The sequence below is a fragment of the Stegodyphus dumicola genome, chromosome 5, assembly GCF_044657685.1.
Source record: "Stegodyphus dumicola isolate Sdum_Otavi_A_Nest chromosome 5, ASM4465768v1".
NCBI lineage: Eukaryota > Metazoa > Arthropoda > Arachnida > Araneae > Eresidae > Stegodyphus > Stegodyphus dumicola.
The window spans coordinates 46,907,308-46,934,539 of NC_140772.1; the positions used below are offsets into that span (position 1 = coordinate 46,907,308).

At 33.7% G+C, this 27,232-nt stretch overlaps 1 protein-coding gene across 3 annotated transcripts in view; it reads left to right on the forward strand.

Annotated features, from left to right (window-relative positions):
- bdg (sodium-dependent transporter bedraggled) overlaps positions 1-27,232 on the forward strand; it is a 316,789-nt gene that overhangs the window by 201,994 nt on the left and 87,563 nt on the right. Inside the window, exon 1 of one of the 3 annotated variants that reach the window (XM_035350010.2) lies at positions 26,432-26,640. The exons of the other annotated variants lie outside the window; for them this stretch is intronic. The gene's annotated coding sequence lies outside the window, so the exon portion shown is untranslated. Of the gene's footprint in view, positions 1-26,431; positions 26,641-27,232 lie in introns of those variants that run through there. 3 annotated transcript variants of the gene reach the window in all.

The following is a 27,232-nucleotide window of genomic DNA, read 5'->3' on the forward strand; positions in this document are numbered from 1 at the left end:
ATTTACATAGCATGTGGGAGTGGTATGAGAATTTGTTTGTAATTAAATGCAATAAAAAGAAATATTCGTAATAATTTTTATCTTCAGCCATAATCATTTAAAGTTATTTTACCGCCGATTACTTTAAATATTACGTGAAATTGATGTAAGAATTTGGCTATAATAAAATGCAGTGAAAAAAATCCAGTTTCATGTTTATATATATGCAAGTAAACAGATGTAGAATTTGTAAGATTTAACTGTAGATATCGACACTGCTTTTGGATAATATTATCTAAAACCTCATTTCTCACTTCATGTTTTTCATTTTCAAGAAATTTAAGTATTTTGCATCATTATTCCGAGTTTCTCGCTTGATATTTTTGTTCTTTGAAAAAGAAGTACCGTGTGTCAGATTCTCTCGAAAAACATAAAACATTTCTCTAATATTAATGCGAATGTGAAATTGATTTATGACTGATATAACATTATCCTTGCGAGAGTTCTGTGTGTGCCTGTGTGTAATGGTGACTGATATAATGTGCAGTCCAAATGCAAAGATACGTTTTATAAAAAATAATCTGTAAATTTTCAGTTGTATGTGAAATTTTAAAGATAACATTTTTCTGTAAGATACTTAATTCCAACAATTTGAGAAGAAAACATACAGGAGTTTTTTTTAAAAAAAATCAGACTAGGTGTTTATTTCTTAGGATATAAGTTGCTGCCTTCTATGCTAATACTTAATTAGACAATTTCAGCTTTTGTATTGTAAATAAAACACACAATAAAGCCCGATCATCGAATGTATGTATACTCAAGCTACCTCGGATTGTTGGAAATTCGGTTAGAAACTGGGAGAACATAGCCATTTGATTTAAGTAAATAACATACATATAACATTTCTTAAATTTATTTGGAATAGTATTTAAGCCTCATTTTATATCTTAATAAATTTAATGTTACATGCAAGTGAAGGTAAAAGGTCGAATAAGTAAAGCCAGATTTATGCGACCTTTTCTTAATGTTATATCACTTATTACGCAACTAATACTGAAGAGTTTTGCATAGAAATGTGTATTATGCACTTCAGTACTGGTTTGACCCGCACCGAGTTTGAAAAATAAGTAATGAAAGTAAAAATTTGCTTTGAATTTTCTTTAAAACAGTTTTTTTCTTTACTCTTTTAGCACATCTTGATATAATTTAAGAGTTTAACAACTAAAGCATATATTTCGTGCGATGAATAAAATTAGCTTCTTAGATTACGATTAATGTAAAATATAGTATTAAAATTTGAAATATAAAATTTAAAACTTTTTATTGGTATCAGTACTATTCTGTTATTTGCATTAGAGTCAATCAATACGTGAACCCTCTCTTAGACGACCAGCAGCGATTCCAGATGATTTTGGTCTTTTGTGGAGGGGGTCGCCGAAGAGTGATGATGTTCAGCACCAAAGTTTATTTATGTTTTCTTTCATCCAAGTAAATAAGTACTAGAATTCTCTCTAAGACGACCACCAGCGGTTTCAGATGATTTTGGTCTTTTTTGGAGGGAGTCGCCGAAGAGAGATGATGTTCAGTCTCAGAGTTCATTTATGGTTTCTTTTAAAGCTGCTCGTCCTAAGGAATGGGTTGTTACGAGCGGATTTAGTACACTTATTATAATATTTAAATAATAACAAAATCAATTTCGTATGCTACATGATATCATTTGTATAATACTACAGGAGGGGGGGGAGAAGGGCGTTGAAAGTTCACTGTATGTCGGTTGACTCCTTCTGTTACTTTTTGAAGTGCTTACGTTACACGCATTTCCTGTGTAACAAAGGTAATCCAATAAGCTATTGTTGTTTTATATCCTATTTCCTTTTGTAACTGAGACTGGCGGATTTTATGGTTAAACATGCGTTATGTGAAGCATGTCTTGTATATGTCAGGTTTCGTATGACACTCTGAATAAAAAAATTAGATATCGTTTTTTGTTTATTACCCCCATAACGTTTTAGTGACCATTTGTCGAGAAGAAACACTAAACCTAAACGTGAGCAAAAGACTTGACAAGAAATGTCTCTTTTATCACCTTTTTATTAAACTGGAAATTTTATCAAAAACTCTTGTTATAATTTTGAATAAAGAATCAATTTCTTGTTAATCGAAAATTACGCTAACTGCCCCAGTGGATCGGCTGCCTCGCTGTCGGTGAAAAGAAAGAAAGTGTAAATAGCGGAAAAATAAACATTAGAAATGCAGAAATTAAGTTATAAATGCCATTAAAGATTGGAAAGGTATTGCATCAAGATTAGAAAAATTTTAAAGCTAAGAGGCATTCTAACATGTGGCTTTTCACTTATTCTCTTACATTAAATAAGGCCAAAACTAATGTAAGAAAATGAGTTGCGAGAGCCCAGTATATCAGGGCATTTCTGTTATTCACTTTCACTTTAATAATAGAAATAATGATGATGATAATGATATTCAAAACAGAAATTATGACAATGATAATAACAATAGCAAGTTTAGTAATAATAATATATTTAATAATAATTGACAGCAATAATAAATTTTCATGAAATGTGGAATAAAATGAAATTCTGAATAACTAAAGGTCATATTATTGTAATACTTTCGTAATTAAGAGCTAAACTATTTTTTTGGAAACTACTTAGAAACGTACTTTAATTCTTCGCCTCGAAAAATGGTAGGTGAAGAGAGAAATTGTGAAGGCCGGCTCCGAAACTTGTTTTAATCCGTGTCAGTGTGGCACCCCTTTTAGGTTCCAGGATGTCCTGTCAAAAGGTGAGATTCTCTTGAAATGGTGAAAACTGGGTGAACTCAGATAACCGGAAGTAATAATCTGTGATATAAGTAAATCGATTGATTTCGAGTTTTTTTTTATTTATTTTTATTGAAAGGCTGATAGCTGATTCCCCATGCGGGCCCCTGAAACTTAGCCGACAGCAGTTTGCCGGCATGACATTTAGTCCATACAGACTAGCCGGCACGGACATTTAGCCGACAAGGCATTTAGCCGACAGCACGTTTAACAGACGTTTCCTGGTTGCACACGAAAAGGTTTATTGACAAATACCACTTATTCGTCTTTATTTAATGCTAAAGAGATTATGAATGTTAAAATTAGGAAGGAAAGCAACCTTATTTTGGCGTAGATTTCGGATTCAGTTTCGAAGAGTTATCAAATATAGGTCTTCACGGTTATTTAGCCGACAGCATGTTTAACGGGCAACACATTTAGCCGACAATACATTTAACTGCCAGTGCGTACATGTAGACAAAAATATATGCGATTGTGTTTGGTAGAATTTTTCCGTATTTATATGACAAACGGCTCTTTCAAGGGTACAAAACGAAACGTTTTATAGATAAGTAGCTCATTTTAATGTTAAAGAGTTTATAGAATGTAAAATTAGACAGAAAGGCAAGCTTATTTTGGGGGTAGATTTTAAAATCAGCTTGCGGAGTAATCAGACATATGTCTGTCAATATCAGAAAGGAGGAAAGAAAATATCAGCAGTCGGAGGAGCAAAACGAGTTAGAGACTTAATCATAATTTTGACTTTGGATCTATAAAATTATTCGTAAAGCTTCTGCAGTTAGTAAATTAGATTTCTTTGAATCCTTTAACAAAATTTTTTTTCTTCTTTAGTTAATTTTTCAACACTTTCAAATTTCTAATAGTTAATTTTTTTTCCTCGTTTCGTTATTATTGTTCTCGTTATGTTTGTTTTCTGCTCATTAAACGTTACGTTTGTTTCGCTTTGCTTCTCTCAGTTCTTTCCATATAAAATTATTTCATTGCAAATAGAAAGACCTATGTCTGATTGCTCTTGAAACTGATTTCGAAATACACTACAAAAAATGTTGCATTTCTTCTAATTTTAAAATCTATATAATTTCTGTAGCATTAAATAAAGTCAAAAATATGGTACTTGTTTATGAACCGTCTCGTGGTGCACCCCGCAAGCAGCCTTTGATCAGAAATATGTTAACAAATGTTACCAAAAAAATTTTTTTTGTCTTGTCTACCTGTATGCATTGTCAGGTAAAAGTGTTGTCGGCTAAATATTCTATGGGTTAAATGTTCCTGTCAGCTAAAAGTATTCGTGTCGTCTAAATGTCCAGTCGACTAATTGCTGTCGGCTGTCTTGTCAGTTAATTGGTTTGTCGTCTAAATCTCTGTGACCGTCTCCACCTCACCGCGAACGTACATTTTTCTAAAAATAATAATAATACTGGTATATGGCGGATACCATTTGCTCACATAAATGTAAGTTTGGGGAAAAGAAAATGATTTATAGATACTAGAATTCCTAACTGATGCTGCACAGAGAAACACGCCTAGATAGTATTTAAAATTAAGCAGAAAAGCAGCTTTAGATTGGCTTAGATTGGGAATAAAACTCTATCGGTTTCAAGGGTGATGAGACAAAGATTGTCTTGTTCACTACCGACAAAAATGATTTGCTTCTGAAAAGGGGCCCACCTTTGATCGTCTTCGAAACTGACAAGGTTTTATCCAATATTTGCCAATTTAAGGTTGCTTTTCTGCTTAATTTTAAAATTAAGTTAGTTTATAAGCGTATGGAATGAGTACGAACAAGTGCCTTTGAACACCGCGGATCTGAATTGGGAACTCATTTATACGTGGATAAATTTTAAGTAAAACGTAGTGGATTTTTTTTTTAGTCCAAAGGGATTTGAATCCCGAAGGACTATTAGTTTCGTTTTGGCATTTTGCGTCGGACTCATAAATGTCGGTTCACTTTTCAAACTGTTGCCACAAAATGTCCTGCATTATATTTGAAGAAATTAAATAATGAAAAATCTGCATAAATGTATGTATATTTCTCGTATTGTGATAAAACAACGGTACATAGAGTCATCGAATTTTGAATAACGTAATCCTCCAACGAATATGAGCATGTGGAAGACCAAATTTGAAATTTGAAATTTGTTTTATGATCGATTTCCTATTTTTTAAAACTTTGACGAATTTTTGATTAACAAACTCGAGGATTTCAAAGCGAGCAATGGCAACGTTGTGCAGAAAAAACATTTTTATCTCCAGCGCGTGAGTCTCTGTATCGGAAATTCTAAAGATATGCTCGTTTTAAAACTATTTTGCGATATTGCTGTTGCACTGGATCTTATGGTTTAAGTGCGAGGAACATGATATTTAATAAAGAAAGGTAACACACAAAATGTTAAAAAACGCCCCTTTGGACGTAATTTAAAATCTGAAACATTTCAGGTTTTTTTTTTCTTTTTTTTTCTTTTTTTTTTTTTTTTTTTTTTCCAATAGATCCGAAAGGTATTGCAAAACTCTCAGAAGCTGCACATTAACTAGAAAAGTCGAAACGAATTAGGAAGCAGTTGGATCTGTCATGAATGCTTAAAATAAATATATGTGGATGTTATTTAAAATCGCAAAGTGTATAAATACGGATTTGAAAAGTTGCCGGGAAGTAATTTTAAGATAGACTTCGTAATACATAGACTTCATATAGTTCTTTCTCCTTTGGAGGGGGGGGGGCAATGGACTTACACACATCCACTTATTTAGTAACTTTGTTCGAATTTCATGTTATTTGTGCTCTTGAAATCGTTTATTGTGGGAACACAAAAATTATTCTCTTCTGTTTAAAAAGAAAATGATAATAATTAGTGAATCTCTTCTTAAAAAGAAGTGAATAAGTGAATCTGTATGAGAATAAAGAGTTAAATATTTTTCATATAACATATGATCAGTGAACAACCATCATATTTATTTCTTCCTGAAGGATAAACAATCAGATTATACTCCTTAGATTTATTAAATTATACCTTCTTATCATACCGCTTTCATGGTTTTATGATTTTTTTAACACCCGAAATCACGTTATTTTCACTACTCGAGTTTTATATATTTAGAAGAACAGAAACCGTCGTCATTTTGCTTATGGGAAATATTTGCTAAAAGCGCAAGCGATCTATTGCAAAAATTATACAAATGTCTTGAGTAATGAAATTAAAAAAAAATAGTGTATAAATGCAAGAATGACATTAATTTCTGCTGTAATAATGTCATAATAAATTCCCATTCCTACAGTTTGGCATTTCTGTTTGGCATTCCCGCCTTCTTAGCGTGCCTTCGTGGTGTAGTGATCTGCACGCTGGACTCGTATTCTAGAGGTCCGTGATTCAATTCCCGGCGAACGCTTGTTCATTCTTGCTTCCAAAAAATACCTAATGTCTCTACAGTGACGCCCGAACTAAAAAAAATGGTGGTGGATGACGATTCTTCGCCATCAGAATTTGGCGATTAGGTCCCCTAATCCTCAGTCGCCCTTTAAAAGGGGGAGTATATAAGGTATTTCTCCTTCCTTCTTAGCGTGCCTTCGTGGTGTAGTGGTCTGCACGCGGGGTGCGTATTCCAGAGATCCGTGGTTCGATTCCCGGCGAAGGCGTTGCTCATTTTTCAAGTGTCTTGCTTCCAAAAAATACCTAATGTCTCTACACTGTTTTGAACAGCTCCTTTTAAATATGTGAATTCACGTTCTAAGCTTGGATTTCTTTGCTAATTCAAGAACTAACACTTCGAAATCTTGGTTTAAGAATAGTTTGTAAACAAGGGTAAGACCTTAACTGCACCTATCATAACTTAAAATTTTTTCAGGTATTAAACTGGAATATGATTAAGAATATCAGGTTGCAATTGTTTCAAATCTGTCTATGTGAGAATTCTGAGACGCGATTTTAATCCTTTTGAGCTTGTATTAAATCTCCGTTCATGGTTAAGATTTCGTAACTGTTACTAACTTCACCTTGAACTAATATTATTCAGCTTTGCAAATAGTTCAATAGATTTAGCTTTTATCTGCTTTAGGTTAAAAGTTTTCTGCTACTTCGGTCGAAAATCTTTAAAATATGTTTTTTTTCTCAACTGTGAAAACTGTGTCTTGTATTTACATCAGAAGTTTGGCAACAGTTTTCAGTTGTGTTGATGAATAATTCTTAGTTTTTTTTTTTTTTTAGTCCAAAGGGATTTCAGTCCCGAAGGACTATTGCTTTCGTTTTGGCATTTTGCGTCGGACTCATAAACGTCGGTTTACTTTTCAAACTGTTGCCACAAAATGTTAGAGTCCTGCATTATATTTGAAGAAATTAAATAATGAAAAATCTGCATAAATGATTGTCTATTTCTCGCATTGTGATAAAACAATGGTACATAGAGCCATCGAATTTTGAATGACGAAATCCTACTGCGAATATGGGCATTTGAAATCCCAAATTTGGAATTTGTTTTATTATAGATTTTATATTTTGTAAAACTTTAACGAATTTTTGATTTACAAACTCAGTGCTTTAAAAGCGAGAAATGGCAACGTTATATAAAAAAAAAATACTTTTATCTCCAGCTCGCGAGACTGTGTATATCGGAAATTCTAAAGATATGCTTAATTTAACATTATTTTGCGATATTGCTCTTGAACTGAATTTTATGGTTTAAGTGCAAAGAACATGATATTTAATAAATAAAGGTAACACTCAAAACGTTAAAAAAACGCCCCTTTGGACGTAATTTAAAATCTGAAAAATTTCAGTTTTTTTTTTTTTTTTTTTTTTTTTTTTTTGTTTCATATTTGCCTTTTTATAAGGCTCCCGTTTTTTTAATATCCAAGTATTGTTGACTTGGATATTTTGTTAAGATTCTATTTCTATTCTATTTTGTTAAGAGCTTGTGGTGGAATTTACGTTTCGGATTCAGATTAAATTAAAGTAGAATTTGTGTCGAATAAGCTAACTTACCATCGCACTATTAATTTTTTTATTATCATCATTATTTACGTTATTAAAGCTATCACTATCAATATTCTTTAATTAAATAACATATATATTATCAGTATTGCTTCTAAACTATAGTTTTCAAAACGGCAAGTATGAATATTACCCAGAACTTGATTAACTCTCTCAAAGCAGTTTTTTTTTAATTATGCAGGTCCCATATTATCACTTCATTTAATATCAGCAGTATATTATAGAATGTCTTGCTTTTCGTTTTTATGGGTATAGGGAAGCCGGCTGCCACAGCCTTGGGCTTGGGTTCGAATTCCTCATATGGCAGAATCATATCCTCATGTTTGAAGTGAATAATGCTTTTGCAGCAAGGGGCATTTGAAATACTGTCGAGCGAATGCTTTCTCGAGAGACTGGCGGTATGGTAAGAGGGGAGGTATGATAATCTCGGATCCGTCCTTCACAGTGCTTTCCTTCAAAGCTGGAAACATAACTTCTCTTTTCCATGAGGTATAATTTGGCTCCGCCTCTGGTACACTCTGAGCAACTTTCTCTGCTGACGGCTAAAAGACCATTGGTTTGGACCATTTCGAGAGAAGGCTTAACAAGGGAAATTAAAGTTACGTCCTAGTAGGGAAATTAAAGTTACGTCCTAGTTTCGAAATAAAAAATTCTGAATATTTTCGAAATTATAAATTTGGAAATAAAAAATATTGTGCCAAATTTGCTTTGAAAATTGAAAAAAACTGAAAAAATTGACTTGTGCCAAATTTGCAGTAAAATGTTATTAATCTCCCAGAATATCTTGTATAAAAACTCATTTCCTGTATACTTCAGTGTTATTCTCAGACCTTTCAATCTCGTTTATATCGGATACCCGGGATTGTAATTTATCACATTTTTGTAAACGTATTTTTTATTCATTTATTTCCTCCTTATTTAGAGCAGTGAAAATGTTTTTATAGAAATACTAGTAGAAAAAAAACTATTAAGTAGAAAATGAAAATGATATCGTAGTTTATAAAAACATTTACTTGCTTGTGTTCAGTAACATGATTTTTTTTTCTTTGTATGATTTCAAGTTCTTTGAGTATGCGAAGATTCTAGAATTTGCCGGTCTCACAAACAAAATATTTAACGCTGCTGACCACGTGAGAAAGCACAAAAAGAAAAGGGGGAAAAAATACAGCACTTGACCTTGCTCTAACATGATAAAATGTTATGGTCAATTAATTATGTTATAAATAATTTGTAACTGCGGTGAATTTTTTTACCCCTAATTTCGAAAACTTGTCAATCTTTTTGACTACGAATCGTGATAGAGTTAAATCATAATAATTAAAAAACATTTGCGAATAGAAATAAAATTAACCTCAGTTCACCTTATCCTATTTTCTTAAAAACAAGAGTGGGGTGGGCGACATATGTAAACCCGGAAGAAAGCGAGTGTTTATAACTTTTTTATTGTATTAATGCTTGACTGGTTTTTTAAAAATCATTCATTAAGACTTTTTTGATACGTTATTTTCGTTTTATATAATTTTATGCTGGTATCCTTGACCATTTTCTGCTACTTCCCATAGAAAGTTTTTGCGATTTATTTTTCTCTAATTTTTTTAATATGCTAGCTTACAATGAAACTTCGGGCGGTTGGAAAGGAGATTTAGCCTATTTGCCCTTATTTAGATCATCCTGAATGCTTTGTATGATAGTGCCGTAGAATTTGCTTTTATTAGAGTGTAGAAAAGCGTATTAACGAACTTGCTTAACCCTTTCAGTACCAATGGGTTATATAAGTCCCAGCAGATGTTTAAAGAAGCCTAGATCAGTGGCGTAACTAGAACTATTGGGCCCCTATGCAAAAAAAAATTTTGGGCTACCTATTAAATTTACAGTACTCTCCCCCCCACAAAAACGATGATTCCAGGAGCCAAAATTTTAATGATGATTTTGATAATGATCAGAAAATAAGTAAAAAATCTTATATGGACACCACATAACTTAAATAAAATTATACACATTTTCAGCTGCGCTTCATCGAAACTTACTTCCTTAAATGAAGGTAATTTAATGAACTGATCTCTGAAGGCAAGAAGAAAATGACATGAAAAATTTTAAATTTTGAACTAAATATCTCAGTCAGTTTCTGTTGCACAGAAGTCAAACTTCTTGAAATTTTTTTTTCCATGAGTATAACACTTTCCCAAATATTAGACCGGACCGTAGGAAAATTTAAATTTGGTTATATGTCGACAATTATGTTTCTTTTCTTTCTTTCTTTCTTTTTTTTTTTTTAATTCGACATTGCCAAAACATTTTTCGCCCTGGGAGACTTCTGAATGGAAAGCTATGGACGACTGCGAAAATAAAGGTAAAAGCAGACCAACGACTGCGAAAATAAAGGTCGGGTAAGAGGGTGGAAACATATTCTGCCAACTGCAATAAAAAGTGAAATGCACAACTAGCTATTATAGCACTCCCATGTACGAAATTTCAACGCTCTACGGCTAATCGTCTTTGAGTTATGCGAGATATATATATCTATCTCTCTGTGTACTCGTGACGTGTGTACGTATATGCGAACGTACAGATGTCACGAGGAAAATCCCTTTTGAATCCATTTTAAACCTATTTTATAATCCTTTTTTTTTTTTTTTTTTTTTAAAGGAAGAGCCCTTTATTCTATCCGTACGTATACACGTCACGAAAAATGACCGTTCAAATGGATTTGGGAACGGTCAAAATGGATATTTCCGTTCAAATATGATACCCAACATTTTGGTATATGTCGGGTATGAATTCAACTTTCATGGGGGTACCTTGCCCTTGGTCATAGTATTTATAAAAGAATGCGTCTTCTTTTAAGTTTAATCATGTGAATGCAGTTCAGCAGAACATTCAAGGCCCCCTAAGCCTTCGGGCCCCTATGCGACGGCATTCTTTGCATACCCTTATTTACGCCACTGGCCTAGATGGCATTACACGCATCAATTTACTAGATATTTGATGTCCCACTAGTAGTAGGCATCATTTCTAACAACTCCACTACAAAATTGTCGCGCGCCTCTTCTTATAGAGGCTTAGTGAGAGACTGTCAATTTCTGTTAATTTCATTTGTGATAATTACCAAGAATGCATAAAAAAATCAAGTAAGTTGAAACAAACAAATAAAGTGGGACTGAAAGGGTTAATATAGAGATGCCTTCTGAAGAATGTTTCTAAGGGAAATTGCCTTGTATTGACACACATTGGGTTTGTTTTGTTTGATTATACGAAAGCACACGAGGGTTATTTGCCTAAAGCGTGCCTATTACCCACGTTACGCACAGGGAAAAACTATGGAAAAGCCCATGCAGCCAGCCCGTTCGCTGAGATATGAACCCGGGTGGAACTACCAGTGAATTTACCGCTTGTTCTCTGAATCCAGTATCGCTGTGTATGTGTGAGAAACAGCACTTGTGCAACATTTCCAGAAAAAAGTACGCAGCTTAGACGCATTCCGTAAACTACAACTAAACTTAATATATTCTAAAAATAATTGTGTTGTACATATAAAAAAATTCAAAATTATTTCAGCTGTGAGGAAGTAAATTTTTTTTAAAAGACAAATGAATGATTCTCGTAAGTGTGTAAGTAATTATTGCATTCCGCCTTGCATGTTGTTGTGATCTAAGTAGTTGGCGTGTACTTTTAGAAGACCCAGTGTTTGAATCCCGGCGAGGGCATCAATAGGTATTTCACGCTGACTGCTTACACAAAATTTAACTGCTGCGCCTGAACTCAAATGAGGGTAAAAATAATTTATCACCACCTGGACATGGTCTTGTGCTACTCTCTCTGTATTTAAATGAAGGACATTGTAAGAAATTATCCCACATGCGTGCTATCGTAGTGCAAGTGATTGGCGCATCCAATCCAATAACTAGTGATTCAAATTCCGCAGAGGGCATCATTCGATGTTTTCATGTTAATAAATAAAAAAATAAGGCTCCTCAAATGGTGATCATATAGATTTATAGTGGCACTAACTGAAATTGCTGCTGCTCGAAGAATGGGTATTACGTTTAGATTATTCTGAATGCTTTGTATATAATGCAATTGGCTGTACACAGGAATTGGAAGGGAAGCCTTGGATATAATTTCCCAAAAAATCAGTGCACAGTTTAGAGGGAATGCTAATGCTGTTGTTTGGCTCATTTAACATAATGGATAGCACCACGTGAAATGAACTCTGTATGGTTGATTATATTACGCATAAAAAGATTAATTGATCTGTAGCTATTGGAGATTGATGCCTTGCCAATATAGAATCTTGTATGGATGCTTCTGATTAGCTATGCAATTGAGGCCACTTAACCCTGCAGCGGTAACGTAGACAGTTCCTTCGTAAGCTGTAACGTGGGGTGTCTCTACACCCCCATGATAAAAGCTTACCAAATTTGTATTTGAGGACAGAATAACATAACACCATTGCTCCAAAACATTTTTTCAAAATTTTAATGTGAACTAAATGTGAATAACCCAATTAAAATCGTATTATAACATACATAAATGAACAAAAAAAGTTTTTTTTAAACTTACACCTTCCAAACCTGCTTACTCGATTTCGTCATCTGTCACTTGAGGCTGAAGACACTCTGCGCAGATAGAGGACATATGACTCATGCACATGAATTTGTAGCACTTTTTACAATAAGTTTTGATTTTAATAATCTTTAATAATCAATAAGTATTTCTACCCCCACGTTACAGTTGCAGGGTTAAATTCCAGCATTCTCAAAAATCTCTTTGAACTGCCGGAAGAAGTAAAGAGACATCCTTGGAAATAATACCACGAAGCTTTCTCATTGCAAATTAGGATACGGTTGTGTGAAGTCATACTGTCCGCATCAAAGGTCCTAGAATATAGAGGTGCCAGCTTTTCCTATTTTCAATCGATTTACAACCTATCTCTTTTGATTTTTCTGTTATCCCTAAAATTTCTCACACCTCTTTCCCCCCAAAAGACTTGTGGATTATAGAGTCTGAAATCGCTTGATTTTTCTTAAGATTACGTATGAAAGAAAACTAAGCCGTTTCATTAATGAGACATTATGACGCGCTCCCGCTATGCATGTGAAAACAGAGGATCTGTAAACATTATATTCCAATTCTTCTATGAGCATCAAGGGCCACAATGACTTATCTGGCATACATTATCGAAAAGCACAAGGCCAGGAATATTCTTTACGTTTCTCAAATCACTAAACGATGAGTTTCACATTAAGAAACTGCTTAATAATATGTGAACCGTTTTATTAGCTTCTGGAGGCAGGGGCTTTAATCCGTGTAAGGCAGACATCATGTCAGCTAGGTAATAGAGCCCCTGTTCTCTGGTTAACAGTTACGTTAGTGCAAAACATAAAACACAAAATTTTTTTTTAAATGTACAAAGACGACTATGTATCATTTGTCATTTCCTGTTTCTCGATTTCTTTCGGCGGAATGTCCGGTATTCATAAACATGGTAATTATTTAAAACTAAATAAGTTCTTCCGTTATTTTTTATTAAGACTAATTCTGTCGCTGAAAATCTCTTGATTTCTTAAAAATATTTACAGCTTGGTAAGTTGTCATCTTTAGAATAAGTAATAGCAACAGCATTTTGTATTAAGATTCTAAACCGGTTTTTTTATACTAGAAGAATATTTTTTTTCAAAGAAAGCAAAAAATCGGAAGGCTGCAATCGTAGTTTCACATGAATACCCATCAGGCCGCGCTATTTGAGAGAACTGCGTTATCAGTTTAAGTAGTAGTTTCAAAAGTTTGTTGCGCGCTGTTAACTATGAAGCAGCTGCGTTTTATCACCTGCTTTCAAAATAAATTTAAGCCATCATAAAAATATTTACAGCTGCCGAAAATAAATTGCCAAGATAAAGCAATATCATTACAAATACTCAGAACTCGTTTTAGAACTCATTTTTGTAATTAAAGAAATGGCACAAAGAGTAAATGCACAATTTAGAAATGCCTCCACAGATGCTAGAAATCCCATTTGCTTTTAATTATTCACACGAATTTAGTGTTGAACTCTTTTATTAATCTTCAAGAATTTTGTTTATCACCTATTTTTTTCTATTAATTGTTATGTAGAGACAGACCCTTTTGGCTCTGCAGAGCGAGAATCAGAAATCATTAGTGGTTCTTGTGGGATTTTAACCACGGATCTTCCACTTGCTACCTAACCACTTTACAAGAGTGCGCCCGAGGGAGAACATGATATATTTTGACTAATATATGTAGATATTTGTAACAGTTCGCTTTAGGCATTTCCTGTTTTACGAAAGATGCTTTAAAATGTTGTTTGCTGTTCACATTATCTGTCTGTAGTACTTTGGCACTATATTTAAGCAGTTCAGAAAAGAATTTCATTCGCTGTCTATTAACTGATGAATACAGATATTTTTTAGATTTCCTTTTTGCGAAAATTGGGTATACCCCCAAAAAGACTTGCGTTAATGCTTGTTTCTTTTCATCTAAGGAAATCCAATGATTTTTCTTTTTTACCAAAAAATAATAAAATAAAGTGAAAAAAAATTCTGAAAGTTTTCAGATTTTGTATGACTCTCAATGGGGCCTTTTTTTAACGTTTTGTGTATTGCCTTTATTTATTAAATATCATGTTCTTCGCACTTAAACCATAAAATTCCATTCAGCAATATCACAAAATAATTTAAAAAGAGCATTTCTCTAGAATTTCCGTTAAGCAGTTCGCGCGCTGGAGATAGTTTGTTTCCCCGTACAGTTGCCGTTGCTCGCTTTGAAATCGTTGAGTTTGTTAATCAAAAATTCGTTAAAATATTAGAAAATATGAAATGCCCGATTTGACAATGATATCAATTGTACCCGCGATTTTTAAATGCAGCTTTCTCGGTTTTCAAGTGATAATCTAATATTTTATAATTTTGCCCAATTTCTCATTTTCTGATACGAAGTGAAAGCTTCACTTGGCCCATACTTGGTACAGCTGTAAGCAGTCAAACATATTATTGTATGGTAAGCTACAGCAGGTTACAAACTTCGATTCTGGACATTGAGACTAGCTGGCTCATAAGTTGTAGATATTGAGCTACTTGCATGATAGACTGAAGTAAGACCACCACCTGTAATTGCTTAATTTAATACACTATTGTCGGTATTTTGAATATTTTCAAGTGTGCTTGCTATCTTTCTAAAAGCTATTTATTATAACTCTTAAATTAGGTAGTTATACATAGTGCAATATGCTGATAAAAAGGTATAACCTGTCCCTTAGATATATGCGCATAAAAAGTTGAAAATTGAAATTTCAAGAACAAACAATGTTCGAAAATGTTTCATGGGATTAACCGCTTCTGTGGAATTTTTTAATTTTTTGAGACAAATTGCAGTATATTTATTGTCCTTTCGCACCTTCGTGAATTTGTTATATAGAGAAACGGAACAATTTCAATAATTTTTGGAATTCATTAAATACTTTTTATACAAATTAGAATGGGTAGCATGGTCATATCTATACTGTTTGAAGGGGAAACTTGGTATATTATATGAAACAATTACGTTATACGAGCTAAGCAGTGAATCCGATGCCCTGACGATATGGTCGCCGTAACCACCTAATTGTATCCAAGAATATTTTTCGTGAAAATGCATCATAAATTATGTTTATGTTCTACCTCTGCCGCGTGACATGTAGGAACTAAAAAACAGAATTGTTAAAGCTGTTATAATGCCACAAATGGATTGTAGGACATAATATGGTTGAATAAGAATTAAACTGTGGACATTTATCGAATCATGCCGCAATTCTTGCACTAAATTTTTATATGTGGAAAAGTGTGATGGGAGGGAGAAACTTGAACATTTTTCTTTTATTTATTGTGGATGTCACGCCTAATATCTGTTCCATTCTTTGTGTAATAAATTATATGAAAACATATTCATAGCGTTTGTAAGCACCATGTTTTAAGGTCACCTCTCCATACCACATGATATACAAATTATGAGGGCACGCACATCTACCCTGATTAACTATTTAGGTGATTTATTATCCATTCAGGTAAAAGACTTTTTACGGCCTTTCATAATGAAAGATGGTAATTGACTTTAATCCAAATGATGATACTCCTGTGGTTATCTTTTAGAGACATTCTCTTGGGAAATCAATAGTGGTATACAAAAAGAGGTGAAAAGCTGGCTTTCGTTTCGAAGTTCTAATCCGATATAGCAAAAATATTTGATAAGGTACACCTTGCACACACACACACACACACACACACAAAAAAAAAAAAAAAAAAAAAAAAAGGAGGGCTGTTCTATAGCTCTTGTTCTACTGGGCTGAATGACGAAATTTAAATTGCGTTTTTCATGTCTCCAAAGCGCGACTTTAAAACAAAATCGGACTTTTCCCTAAATGACATACCGGTTTTTTTCCATATTTCGATTCTACGACTCAAATTATGCCAAATTACCAAGTTTTGTAAAAATCGCACGATTAGTTTTTTAAAAACAGCTCTCAAAAATTTAGTTCCTCAATGTTAATTGAATTTGTCATATATACAAGGTAACCAAAAACGTTCTTACCGTTTTGTACAGTCAGAAAGAAAATGTCATAAAACAAATAATAATCATCGCTAATCCTCAAAGTAATCACCATCGGCATCCAGTGCCTTTTGCCAACGAGTTGCTAGCTGTGCGATGCCAACTCAGGGGTCTTGGACGCAAAGATATCCGTATGGGCCTTTCCGAGGTCTAGCCGGTTGTTGGAGGATTTTCCACGATTTTCTGTAACCATCGCATAGTGGGCAAGGAATGGAAGGTAGTCTGTTGGCGCGTGGTCTGGGGAGTATAGTGGATGGGGTAGTGTCTTTCAGCCCAGTCGCTGGATGGTGTCCCTGTCCTCTCGAGCCACATGCGGCCTCGCATTGTCATGGAGGAGGAGTACACCCTTACGACTGACCAATGCTGTCGTTCCAACTGCTGCGAGTACAGGCCTGCCGTGATGGTTTGGCCCACTGACAAGTGCTCATAGTTCACTACTTGGTGACTAGGCCGCCAGGTACAGAGATCTTGCGTGGGTGGAGAGACGGTCTCGCAGTGTGAGGCACAGTGTCCCGTCTTGACAACCAATGTCTGGAACGTCTGGGTGTGTCATACTGTACCCACGTTTCATTGCTGGTGAGTACTCGATCAAATATTGCGGTGCCAAGTAAACAATGACAAACAGCCAGCGACACGCTGTTTCTTGTTTGCATGAGTGGGCTACCCACTTGCTCAGCTTGTATGCTTTGCTATGCGGTGCAAATGGAATCTGATCGTTTCATCAGATACCTGGAAGTGTGCAGCAAGCTCACCACATGTTTGGCTACGGTCACTCTCTATGGCTGCTCTCATGGCCTCATCGTCCAGCGCTTGTGGCCGACCGCTGCGTGGTGCATCACTAAGAGACATATCCCTGACCTGAACTTCTGTAACCATCGCCTAGTGGTTCGTTCGTTAACAGCATCATTCCCAAAGGCCTGGCAAATTCTGCTGTTGACAGGCCCACTTTAAAATCATACAGAAAACAACTCCGAACGATCGCCTTTGACGCACCCATTTCAATCAGTCGCTGTGTGAGTTATGTTTGAAGTTTAGACTTAGACAGTTCTATATTACCGAGCTATTGCAGGTGCAACGTTGCCGGTTCCTTAAATTAAGCCCAAGGGCACATGACATAATGAATTCAGGAAATGGAAAACATCTTGGATGAGAAAACGGAGATAAGAAATGTTTGAAGTACTGATGCAACGCCCTTTTATACTCTTGGTCAATGTGCGGACTCTCATCCTAACCACTTCATCGCCAGGTTTGGCGACTATTTTTACGTTGGGGTTCACTCTTCCAATGTCGTATCAGAAACGGAAAGAACTTTTTTATTTACTTTGTATAATTGAATTGATTCCTTATTTTACAACTCGAAAATTTATGTTCAATCCAAATACAATTCACGGATATTTTCTGGTTTATTTTTAAAGTTTGTAATTTTAGTAAATTTTGTTTAGAAAAGTTTGTTAGCTTGTTTTGTTTAGTTTCGAAAAATTTTTAATTATGTTACACAAAATTTTTGCCATCACTTTTTCTAGGCATAGCTAAAAAAAAAAAAAAAAAAAAAATTAAAATCAGAATTTCCCAAGATGTGCGTGAATTTATGTATTGGCTCGTTATGAAATTTGGCATATCTGTTAAAAGCGATATTAACGCCAAATGTGGTTTACTCGCGTCGTTAAAATTATTTGAAAAAATGAATGATTGACCTTTTTTTCCGTTCGTGCACAATGAAAGGGAAAGGAAAATAGGTTACCATAAATTAAGAATTTCGCTAAGTGAATTGGAGCAAACTGAAAAACGTGCGCCAAGATAAATTTTTAAATTTCTGGATAAGTTTCTGCCAAATTTTACAAAATTTCATATGTAGGCATAATTTGAGTCATAGAAGCGAAATATGGAAAAAAAATCGGTATGTCATTCAGAAAAAGTTCGATTTTGCGTCAAAATACTTACGTTAGAAAACAATGCTGGATATAAATCTAATATCCCTTATCGTCAATCTGATATAGTACATCATTCGTTTATCGGCTCAGTAGAACGGAAGTACAGAACCGTTCCATTTGTTTTGTGTAGATTGCACTTGCACGTTTTTGTACAATGGAGTCGTAGACACTATTTTTAAAATTCGGATACGAAATTCTTCAGTGGCCGTATTTATTTCTAATAATAGGAGAAAGAGAAGCACAATAATTTGTATATAAAATTACATAAATTTAAACTTGAGTTTATGTAATGGAAATCTTTACGCATTGCGTAAGGTTTGGAAGGTCTTCAAGAAACGAAATTATTTTTAGCCGAATTCTGATAATAGATATGAGAAAAACGTGGTACAATTTTTGAAATCAGTTAAAACTCAAACTAGTGTTTCTTTTTGAGAAATCTCTGCTAACTTCCTGGCTATTTGAAGGTCTCTCCTCTTAAAGAAGTGAAGTTATTTGCTCATTGAATGAGAGTCTCGCGAGTCTGTAATTCTGTTATAAAATATAACAGAGAATAGTTATGTTTTGCAATGGATTTATTAAAAAACATTTAGGAAATTTCAATTTTTTGTGGGAGGAGAGGGGGTAGTTTACAATTTTTATTGATTTTCGGGTCTTGTATGTCATAATTTTTTACTTCGTAGACACAGTAACTTTCATGTGCTTCTAGAACAGCAGGGGTTCTCAACAGGGTGGGGAAGTAAATTTCACAATTTCGAAGGAGGAAGGCGGTTAACTTTTAATTTAATTATTTAGTTTGAGTATATGAATATAAAAAAGCTACTTTTATTCAAGTTTTAAGATTTATCAACATTTTTAATACTTTGTGTTGTCTAATTAATAAAACACGTTATAATAATCTGAATGTAAATAAATGCATGTATAGTTTTCAAGTTTTGAAAAGGAGGGCAGGGAAATAGACTTCTAGTCGTGGTGAAGGAGGTACGTAGGGAAAAAGGTTAAGAAACTCTTCTAGCTATTTTTGACTAAAATACAACACCAATGAAAAATTGTATATCCAGTCATAAAATAAAGATTATTAAGGACTAATACATTAATCGCAATAGGGAATTCATAGCTTTTATTCGGAACAGTTACTCCCTTTCTCAAGACTTTCACGCCATCGATTCCACAGTAAAAGTTTCAAAAGTTCCTTGAATTCGTGAAATAGTGCTATGTGTGTTTCGAGTTCTGCAGTCTGATAAAGAGAGAAAAATATTTGAAAGAGGAAATTGATACAGCCAGATTGAGGGGTGGGGGATTGAAATATTTGGATTCTTTTTGCTATAATAAAACAGTGATCGATGAGTTCAAGCATTGAATAATTAACGTGTAGCATGTAAGACGTTCCCATTTGGCTGCGTATCAATCAAATTGCAAACTGTTTTATGTGCAAAGTACAACAGCAAGATTAGAACTAATTTATGAAGTCCACGTATTCAAAGTGTGTTAATAAACCATCTTTAAAATGATGAGTTCAGAGCTGTGAGGACAGTAGATATTTTTAGCTACAGTCACGTCCTCAAAAGGTTAATCAAAATGAACATTATTACTTTTCAGCGTCTGAGTCAGAATCTTTTAAAAAGCAATCTGAAATAAATCAATAAATACAAATATAAATAAATTAAATTAAAGTTAGTTACATTAAAACTTCTATGAGATCTCAAGTTTGCTCTTAAATAATATTCGTAAGTCAATAACTTTATAGCAGTTGTTTTATTTATTATGTATCATTTCGTATCTCTGAAAACTTGGGTAAAAATTCCATCCATTCTTTTTTTTTTTTTTTTTTCATATTCCTCAGACTAAAACTCAATGTCCCCATGAATTTTCTAAAAGTTGCTGTTTGAGGGTCTTCCACGTTTTGTTTCACTCATTTGCTTGCAGAATGCACCGGAGGAGATAGATGCAAACCCATTGACAGTTTCGTTGTCGTGCTTTTCGTACACCTCTTTGCATCTTTTGTTCTTCGAATTAAAAGGAAGTGGAGGAACTCCGTCTTCCGCAGCGGGCTTTTGTTTGTTTATGCTATTATTTTTTGACGGGCGACCTGACCGTCAATCGAAGAATAAGCATGAACCGTTTCAACCGTAAACAAAGCGACCTCATCCCCGAAAATGGCTCTGTGACCAGTTAACCAAGTGTACTGTGAACATGCGAACCGGTCTGAGTCGTCTCTTGAAGGCTCCGTTTTGTTTTTTCAACCTTCGAAAAAGAGCGATGAATAATTCTCTCGCTTTGTTACTGGCACATTGGCCTTGCAGAAGTTCTTTCTCTCCTGTGTCTGCCATTCTCTTTTTTTCTTCTGTTGCTATCAGCCGTTGTTTTAGCAAGCGAAACGGAAATAGTATTCTTTATTGTTGTTTTATTTGGCGCTTGTTTCCGATGTTATATCTTTTCGCCTAATTGGCGATCCAGATTAAGTTATTTATGTGATAAAGATTCAGGGATTTTTGTATTATTTAAAGGTTGTTTGCTGTAGCATTAGGAATAGCACGCAGATCACGTTGGAATAATATCATTGGCAGCGTTTTATGCCGCCATATTTCATTAGATGTTTGTCACTTTCTTGGTCAGTTGTTACGTAAATGCAACAGCTTATGAGATATACTTATTGCTCAACGAAAGTTATGTTTTGTTTACAAAGAAAAAGTAAGCATGCGCAGAATTAGACTTCAGGTTGCATAAAAATTTTAATGTCTTTAATTTAAATTAATTTTAATGTCTCAGTTCACAGTTTTAGACCATTTCGATTGAAGGCAGTTCGGCTGTAAACATTTTATACTTCACTGATACTACGAATATGTTATTATCGTAAGGTGTTTTAGTGCAACACATTGACTGTTTTGAACATCATCGATGGTTGTTTTTCACTGTGCCTTTAGTTTAGTTTTTCACTGTGTTTTTAGGATCTCGTATGTTCCTATACATCAGTATTGATGTTTTCTAGAAATTTAGCTCAAACGTTAAAATAATGTTCAAGAAGGTAATAATCCTTAATGCATATAATTTAAATGCGGCTTGTTTTAAATTGGGCTGCCATTTTATATCATATACTTGCAAATAATATGGATTCAGAGTTAAAAACAAAAATAAATAGGCAATGACGGGCTTATGAATTGGTGAGCCCATGATACTCGAACTTTTGGAAGCCCTCCAATTAGGACTCGGTGTAGGTTCATTATTTTTTTAAAAATTAATTCATGATTTCAGGCGTCTTGAAATGCGGAATATCTCGTGATTGAAATTTGTGCTAATCCATGAATCCGCCGCTGGTAATGCACGCCTCTGGAGGTAATGCACAAAAAATATCATTAATATGCAATGGATTCTTTAGAAAAAACAGCTAATATCTGAATTTAGTGGTGTCACGCCCAAGAGGCTGGGCTTCGTGACCTTCTCTCGATTGAATAGTTACAATTATCAGAATAAGTTCTCATTGTGGAGATCAGTGTTCTGCCAGAGGCATGCCAGTAGTAGAGTCTATAGGGCTCTTGTTTTGGGTAAAAAATGAGAGGGAACTCACACTAAATTAAACATTAATGTGATGGTGGGTGAAAATTATTTAGGGAATCCAAATCTGTTAACATGAACTATGAAAAATCAGATCTCACAATTGTTCTGGGAATGTTTCTTAGCTGTTCATTAGGTATGAAAATGATTATTGATCTTATGGTTCGAAGAATAAAAAAGTTCCATATGTTTATTACTTGTACGAAAAGGAAGTATTGTAATCGCGAAAAATTTCCGTTATAAGATTTCAACGGAAATATCTATTTTGAATTTTCCCGAATCCATTATGTCATTTTTTTTGTGATATCTGTACATATAAACAGAATAAAGGACTATCTTTATTCCAAAACAGATTGTTCAATGGATTTAAAATGGATTTTTCGTGCCGTCTGTACGTACATGTATATGTATGTAGCTCGCATAACTAAAAAATTTCAAACATTTTTCTTAAAAAAAAAAAATACTGCTAGCTTATAAGTGTATTGTGTGCATTCCAGAGCGTTCCTTCACTTGTACGTTAAATCTGTTCTGCATCTTAGCCATCGAATGATTAGTAGCAAGAACATCTTCGTGTTGTTTTGGTATGGATTCAGAAATATATTAAAATCATATGTTTTAAAAATTGCGAATTAAATTGTGCGTGAAACAAGAAAACCCTAACATGTAGGAAGGTCCACTAACTATTTAAAGTGGATTGAAAAGAATTTCAGGTGGAAAATGAGAACATATCCTCTGTTTGAATACTTTACAGTAAATCTCTTTGGTAGGTGGTCTTAAAAATTTCTTTTCTCTATATATGATTCAGCATTCTCCTCCAGGATGAGACGTATATTTTTAAAAAATTAGTAAGGGACCTTGGATCGTGTTTTTTTTTTTTTTTTTTTTTTTTTTTTTTTTTTTTTTTTTTGGTTTTGTGTTAACTTTGAATGGTGAGGCTGATATGGGAACTCTTCTTACTTATCCCAGCGATAGAGGCTCAAATGGGACGATCTCATCTCGGAAAGCCTGAAGTGGGGCTTACTCAATAAAGACTTTGCTGTTTAATGTTTTGAGAGAAAGCTAGCTGTTATCATCTTTCATTTGATAAAACTCAATTTTATTAAAATTTTTACTGTCAGCCGGATAATAGCTTTCATTTTATATGGTGATAAACAATGTGTTAATGGTAATGGTTTGTAGGCAGATTAATGGCGAATAATTGAATGGTAAAGGTGGTGGATAGACAGATTAGGATTGTACAGTTTGTTATCACTGACAGCATTTCTTATTAAAAATCTGAATCATCAGATAAACAAAAGTAAAATTTCGTAGGGTTCTTCAGATTAAACTATTTGCTCTCAGTACTGAATTCAGAATTGTTCTTCTTTTGTTAGAAAACCTACATTCCTAATTTTAATTTAAATTGGCTATTGATGTTTTTTATCTCCACTGAATGTGCATTATCTCACGCGAATCTTACATGAATTTTCAGGTTTTTCAAATTTTAAGATTTTTTATTGCCTGAAAATAAGTGTGCTTCCATCCTAATTTACGAATTTTAATGACAACAAATTTTAAACCACTTTCGATATCTTTTAATACTAAATACATTTCGTTACTGAATGTATAGTGCATAAAGTTCTCAAGCTAATTAAAAATTAGCTTTTGAGATCAATTTAATTAAATTAAACAAGATAAAAACATTCATTTGAATACTAAATTGTTTTGGCCAAATATCTTCAAATGGTTCAATTACTGAAATATCATCAACTGATTCAATGAGTACCACCACATCTAATTAATATTTTAACATGCTGAAAAACGTATACCTTATAAAATAATAAATAACACGTTCATCACATAGATCAATATTTTCTAAGCATTTTAACATCACTATTATGTTGTACTTAGTTGGAGATCATCGTGATCCACAAATAATATTCTTTGAAGAAGTTGGGGACAGTGAGAATTCTAGCAGAACGTTATCTAATAATAAATGATAATCAGTAAATATATGGAATAAATGTTAGCAACCAATTACTAATTATAAATTAAGTAATTTTAAATAAATATATGTACTCATATAGAAAAAAATGAACCTTTACATTTTTTCACGGTTTCCCAAATAAATTGTCATCCCACCCATTACTGAATTACGACTCAAAGGTTTGGGAACCATAACAAAACCTGATTATTAGAGAAAAATAAGAAAATATATGTATATATTTACATTATGTAGAAAGAAATTATTACATAGCCAAAATTTGTATTAGGAGCAAATGGGTCATAATCCGTGTTACAGTATTTATTAATTTTGAAGTTCGCTGTCATTGACATGCAGCATTTGAAACAACAGAGCATTTTAATTGTTCTATTAGTACAAAATTATTGAAATTATTATTATTATTATTTTGAGTACTATTGTTTTTTATTCACTGTAAAGGGGCATGGACAGGGGAAAAAATTGAAGTAGGAAGACAACGGCGACTAGAAATCATGATGTGGGAAAAAAGACGCATCAGCCGACATCCGCATCGTGACGTCAAAGTTATCTATGACAGAATTGGAAGAAGCTGCGGTTTTTCCATAGTCGGTACGTGATCATGGGTTCGAAAGCAGAATTAAATTAAAGAGGTGTGAAAACATGAAAGTCATGTAACATATTAGGAATAAGTTTAAGATTAGCGTAATTTTTTTAACTGGTAAAGCAAAAGCAAATACGTACATTCATGAATAAAAAATATTGAATATGAAGCGAACATAAATAAATGGGAAATGAAGGCATGTGACAATGTAGAAAGTATAAGATTCGAAAAACGGAAAAATCAGTTGTGTCTTCGCTTGCTGAACGTATTAGCATTTAGAGCACACCAGTGGGGGATGCCATAATTCCTTAAAAATGTGTGTGTTTAATAATTAGATATAGTTGACGCAACAGAGAAGCGGAACATGTATACGGAGAGAGAGACAGATAAAAAATAAAACATAACAGTCATAGTGGCCGAGTTAACACTTTTTTATTCTTAAGAAGCACATTCTGAATGTAAATTAACAACGTAATGGGCGCAGTGTTCGCACCCATTCTTGATCATATTTTTGTATTTTCTACGTCTTAGAAAAGAGCAGCAAGCGGAAAGCGAGTTGGCATAAAAGAAGTAAGAGTGAATGCGATGAATCTAAGGTGAAAACCCAGTTCAGAATGATTTAGTTTTGGTTCAGGTTCATTTTGATTGGTTAATTAAGTTTTGGTTCCGAAATTTGAAGTTATTATTGGCTGACTTGCTAAGTAAGAATCATGTGAGAAAGATCAGTTTTGAAATAACGCAGTTTAGAGGAAAATATAATAAGCAGTTATGGAACGGGAAAATAACCAAATTAAAATGGAGAGTTAAGGTATCATTCCAAATCAAAGTTATAATTTTGATTTACAAATATTTAAGTACATGTATGCTTTTTGGTATTAAATATTTATATATATATGTGATGTACCAGCTTTAGTCGTAGCTTAAATAATCAGACGATAAGTTTAAAAAAACAGGATCCATTTATTATTATTCAGGAGAAATAGCAGTTACAAAAATCAGATATCCGGAGTAAATAAAAAGAATTACTAATAACTTTTTGTATGAAGTTTACTGCATCGTGACATTTAAGAAAAAAGCCCCGATATTCCTTTTGCGAGTCCTTTTATAGCCTCTGGAAAGGCGGAGCTTCCAAGAAATGACGTCAGCCTCGTCAGCCAATCCAGTTCGCTTTAAAATATTTCCAGAACATTCTATAACTGTACGTGTAGAAAAGGCGGGAAAAACAACTTGACTACGGGGCTGTGGATTGAATTCCACGTACTTTCAAATAAGAGAATGTCGCCATTGAAAATTAAAAGAACATACAGTTAGAATTTTAAGTGTATTCTTGACTATGGAATTTTATTATTACAAATATATATATATATATTTTAAGTTTTTCATGTGAAACTTATCTTTGAAATGCTATACTATAATCTGAAGTACTCAAATTGCCATTTTTTAAATTTAAAATAAAAAAATTATTTATTTATTTATTGTTGATTTAACCCTTTCTTTTGTTCTTGTTAATAAAATTTCAAATCACGTTTGTTTTCCAATCATTGCTTTTCTTGTATCTGTTTCGAAAGGTAGAGCTTCCTTCAATATAACTATACGTCGTTCATTGTATTCTAAACGCAGCTGTGTTCGAATCTGCATTCAAAAAGTTAATCTGATCAAAACAATGTGCATGAATGCGGTCTTTTATTTATGCTTCATCATCTGCATACAAGTTAATCACTGGAGCTTCGCCGAGGAACAAAATTCGCCGGATGGAATGTGGTAACCGTAAATTCTTTCCCAGTAAGGAAGTGTAGGTTGCTCGCTTTACTGATTACACTGCATCATATCAACTTCATCACGTGGTGCACGTCGCTACGCATCTTAGATTATAAAATAACAATCCATTGGGAGAATGAGGGATAGTTTTTTCAGTTGCTTTGTTCTCTGAGGTGTTAAGTTTCCGGCCGAAGATGTGAATTGTTTCTATCTTTTATTAATTGGAAGAGAAATCTCCGAATCATCACGGCTTACGGTCAAGGACCGTTTTATATTCTGAAGTCGAAGTTCATATGGGGAGCTCTCATCTGAGTATTTTTGAAGGAAATCTTTGTGGTTATTCAGTTTGGAGCGTTTTCTTACTGTTGGATGTTGTGATTTTCTTATAGAAACTGAATCCCAATATTTTTTCGTTAACTGTAAGAATTCTCTTAAGGCAGGTAAGAAATATAGCTTATTAATACTGTCATAATACAAACGCTTCTAAAATTAACACGTGATCCTTATTCAGTACTGATTTGAGGATGTATTTAGTATGAAAATAATTTGTACAGTTCTAAATTGTAGAAGTCCTGTATGAAACTTTTCAAACGCCGTGGGGCTTGGAACTTCTGTATGTTAGTTAAAAATTTCGTAAAACTTTTTGAAAGCGATGGTCTAGTAATTGTTGTTTAACTTTCTTTCCCCCAACAGGTCATATATGTACCAGCAAATCTGTGGCCCTCTGAGATGTATAAAAAGAACCACTGAGACACCTTTTTTCCACCACCCGTAAAAAATACTCTTAAGGGGGGTGTGAAATCACATTTTATTAAATCTGCACTACATAAAAAACTAGAACATACTGTGTAACACACACACAAAAGGTAACGAAAGCATTAATATAAGGAGAAAAATAGTCATCATATTTAAATGCAAATACTTGTAATGAGTTAAGGAAAGGACTAAAAAAGAAACCCAACACTGATTGTAAAATGATTTTCTTAAATTCACGTATAATGATTTAGCTGCCCAGCCGGTGTGGTGGTTAGT